We start from the raw sequence: 3,952 nt of genomic DNA on the forward strand, positions 1-3,952 counted from the left end.
TTAGGTAAGTGAAAGTAGCTTCTTAGTGTTAGAAGCGTTAGGTAAGTGAAAGTAGCTTCTTAGTGTTAGCAGCGTTAGGTAAGTGAAAGTAGCTCTTAGTGTTAGAAGTGTTAGGTAAGTGAAAGTAGCTCCATAGTGTTAGGAGTGTTAGGTAAGTGAAAGTAGCTTCTTAGTGTTAGAAGTGTTAGGTAAGTGAAAGTAGCTTCTTAGTGTTAGAAGTGTTAGGTAAGTGAAAGTAGCTCTTAGTGTTAGCAGCGTTAGGTAAGTGAAAGTAGCTTCTTAGTGTTTGCAGCGTTAGGTAAGTGAAAGTAGCTGCTTAGTGTTAGAAGTGTTAGGTAAGTGAAAGTAGCAGCTTAGTGTTAGAAGTGTTAGGTAAGTGAAAGTAGCTGCTTAGTGTTAGAAGTGTTAGGTAAGTGAAAGTAGCTGCTTAGTGTTAGAAGTGTTAGGTAAGTGAAAGTAGCTTCTTAGTGTTAGCAGCATTAGGTAAGTGAAAGTAGCTCTTAGTGTTAGAAGTGTTAGGTAAGTGAAAGTAGCTGCTTAGTGTTAGCAGCGTTAGGTAAGTGAAAGTAGCTTCTTATTGTTAGAAGTATTAGGTAAGTGAAAGTAGCTCTTAGTGTTAGAAGTGTTAGGTAAGTGAAAGTAGCTCTTAGTGTTAGAAGTATTAGGTAAGTGAAAGTAGCTGCTTAGTGTTAGAAGTGTTAGGTAAGTGAAAGTAGCTGCTTAGTGTTAGAAGTGTTAGGTAAGCAAAAGTAGCTCTTAGTGTTAGAAGTGTTAGGTAAGTGAAAGTAGCTCTTAGTGTTAGCAGCGTTATGTAAGTGAAAGTAGCTTCTTAGTGTTAGCAGCATTAGGTAAGTGAAAGTAGCTTCTTAGTGTTAGCAGCGTTAGGTAAGTGAAAGTAGCTTCTTAGTGTTAGAAGTGTTAGGTAAGTGAAAGTAGCTGCTTAGTGTTAGAAGTGTTAGGTAAGTGAAAGTAGCTCTTAGTGTTAGAAGTGTTAGGTAAGCGAAAGTAGCTCTTAGTGTTAGAAGTGTTAGGTAAGTGAAAGTAGCTTCTTAGTGTTAGCAGCGTTAGGTAAGTGAAAGTAGCTTCTTAGTGTTAGAAGTGTTAGGTAAGTGAAAGTAGCTGCTTAGTGTTAGAAGTGTTAGGTAAGTGAAAGTAGCTCTTAGTGTTAGAAGTGTTAGGTAAGCGAAAGTAGCTCTTAGTGTTAGAAGTGTTAGGTAAGTGAAAGTAGCTCCATAGTGTTAGGAGTGTTAGGTAAGTGAAAGTAGCTTCTTAGTGTTAGAAGTGTTAGGTAAGTGAAAGTAGCTGCTTAGTGTTAGAAGTATTAGGTAAGTGAAAGTAGCTGCTTAGTGTTAGAAGTGTTAGGTAAGTGAAAGTAGCTGCTTAGTGTTAGAAGTATTAGGTAAGTGAAAGTAGCTGCTTAGTGTTAGAAGTGTTAGGTAAGTGAAAGTAGCTTCTTAGTGTTAGCAGCGTTAGGTAAGTGAAAGTAGCTCTTAGTGTTAGCAGCGTTAGGTAAGTGAAAGTAGCTCTTAGTGTTAGAAGTGTTAGGTAAGTGAAAGTAGCTTCTTAGTGATAGAAGTGTTAGGTAAGTGAAAGTAGCTTCTTAGTGTTAGCAGTGTTAGGTAAGTGAAAGTAGCTCTTAGTGTTAGAAGTGTTAGGTAAGTGAAAGTAGCTGCTTAGTGTTAGAAGTGTTAGGTAAGTGAAAGTAGCTCTTAGTGTTAGAAGTGTTAGGTAAGCAAAAGTAGCTCTTAGTGTTAGAAGTGTTAGGTAAGTGAAAGTAGCTCTTAGTGTTAGCAGCGTTAGGTAAGTGAAAGTAGCTTCTTAGTGTTAGCAGCATTAGGTAAGTGAAAGTAGCTGCTTAGTGTTAGAAGTGTTAGGTAAGTGAAAGTAGCTCTTAGTGTTAGAAGTGTTAGGTAAGCAAAAGTAGCTCTTAGTGTTAGAAGTGTTAGGTAAGTGAAAGTAGCTCTTAGTGTTAGCAGCGTTAGGTAAGTGAAAGTAGCTTCTTAGTGTTAGCAGCATTAGGTAAGTGAAAGTAGCTTCTTAGTGTTAGCAGCGTTAGGTAAGTGAAAGTAGCTTCTTAGTGTTAGAAGTGTTAGGTAAGTGAAAGTAGCTGCTTAGTGTTAGAAGTGTTAGGTAAGTGAAAGTAGCTCTTAGTGTTAGAAGTGTTAGGTAAGCGAAAGTAGCTCTTAGTGTTAGAAGTGTTAGGTAAGTGAAAGTAGCTTCTTAGTGTTAGCAGCGTTAGGTAAGTGAAAGTAGCTTCTTAGTGTTAGAAGTGTTAGGTAAGTGAAAGTAGCTGCTTAGTGTTAGAAGTGTTAGGTAAGTGAAAGTAGCTCTTAGTGTTAGAAGTGTTAGGTAAGCGAAAGTAGCTCTTAGTGTTAGAAGTGTTAGGTAAGTGAAAGTAGCTTCTTAGTGTTAGCAGCGTTAGGTAAGTGAAAGTAGCTCTTAGTGTTAGAAGTGTTAGGTAAGTGAAAGTAGCTCTTAGTGTTAGAAGTGTTAGGTAAGTGAAAGTAGCTCTTAGTGTTAGGAGTGTTAGGTAAGTGAAAGTAGCTTCTTAGTGTTAGCAGTGTTAGGTAAGTGAAAGTAGCTTCTTAGTGTTAGCAGCGTTAGGTAAGTGAAAGTAGCTTCTTAGTGTTAGGAGTGTTAGGTAAGTGAAAGTAGCTTCTTAGTGTTAGAAGTGTTAGGTAAGTGAAAGTAGCTCTTAGTGTTAGAAGTGTTAGGTAAGTGAAAGTAGCTCTTAGTGTTAGCAGTGTTAGGTAAGTGAAAGTAGCTCTTAGTGTTAGCAGCATTAGGTAAGTGAAAGTAGCTGCTTAGTGTTAGAAGTGTTAGGTAAGTGAAAGTAGCTTCTTAGTGTTAGAAGTGTTAGGTAAGTGAAAGTAGCTCTTAGTGTTAGCAGCGTTAGGTAAGTGAAAGTAGCTGCTTAGTGTTAGCAGCGTTAGGTAAGTGAAAGTAGCTGCTTAGTGTTAGAAGTGTTAGGTAAGTGAAAGTAGCTTCTTAGTGTTTGAAGTATTAGGTAAGTGAAAGTAGCTCTTAGTGTTAGAAGTGTTAGGTAAGTGAAAGTAGCTCTTAGTGTTTGAAGTATTAGGTAAGTGAAAGTAGCTTCTTAGTGTTAGCAGCGTTAGGTAAGTGAAAGTAGCTGCTTAGTGTTAGCAGCGTTAGGTAAGTGAAAGTAGCTGCTTAGTGTTAGAAGTGTTAGGTAAGTGAAAGTAGCTGCTTAGTGTTAGAAGTGTTAGGTAAGTGAAAGTAGCTGCTTAGTGTTAGCAGCGTTAGGTAAGTGAAAGTAGCTGCTTAGTGTTAGAAGTGTTAGGTAAGTGAAAGTAGCTTCTTAGTGTTAGCAGCGTTAGGTAAGTGAAAGTAGCTGCTTAGTGTTAGAAGTGTTAGGTAAGTGAAAGTAGCTTCTTAGTGTTAGCAGCGTTAGGTAAGCGAAAGTAGCTCTTAGTGTTAGAAGTGTTAGGTAAGTGAAAGTAGCTTCTTAGTGTTAGCAGCGTTAGGTAAGTGAAAGTAGCTGCTTAGTGTTAGCAGCGTTAGGTAAGTGAAAGTAGCTGCTTAGTGTTAGAAGTGTTAGGTAAGTGAAAGTAGCTGCTTAGTGTTAGCAGCGTTAGGTAAGTGAAAGTAGCTGCTTAGTGTTAGCAGCGTTAGGTAAGTGAAAGTAGCTGCTTAGTGTTAGAAGTGTTAGGTAAGTGAAAGTAGCTCTTAGTGTTGGAAGTGTTAGGTAAGTGAAAGTAGCTCTTAGTGTTAGAAGTGTTAGGTAAGTGAAAGTAGCTCTTAGTGTTAGGAGCATTAGGTAAGTGAAAGTAGCTCTTAGTGTTAGAAGTATTAGGTAAGTGAAAGTAGCTGCTTAGTGTTAGAAGTGTTAGGTAAGTGAAAGTAGCTCTTAGTGTTAGAAGTGTTAGGTAAGTGAAAGTAGCTGCTTAGTGTTAGCAGCGTTAGGTAAGTGAAAGTAGCTCTTAGTGTTAGA

Source organism: Taudactylus pleione, unplaced genomic scaffold (assembly GCF_031769625.1).
Source record: "Taudactylus pleione unplaced genomic scaffold, aTauple2 ptg000741l, whole genome shotgun sequence".
Classification (NCBI taxonomy): domain Eukaryota; kingdom Metazoa; phylum Chordata; class Amphibia; order Anura; family Myobatrachidae; genus Taudactylus; species Taudactylus pleione.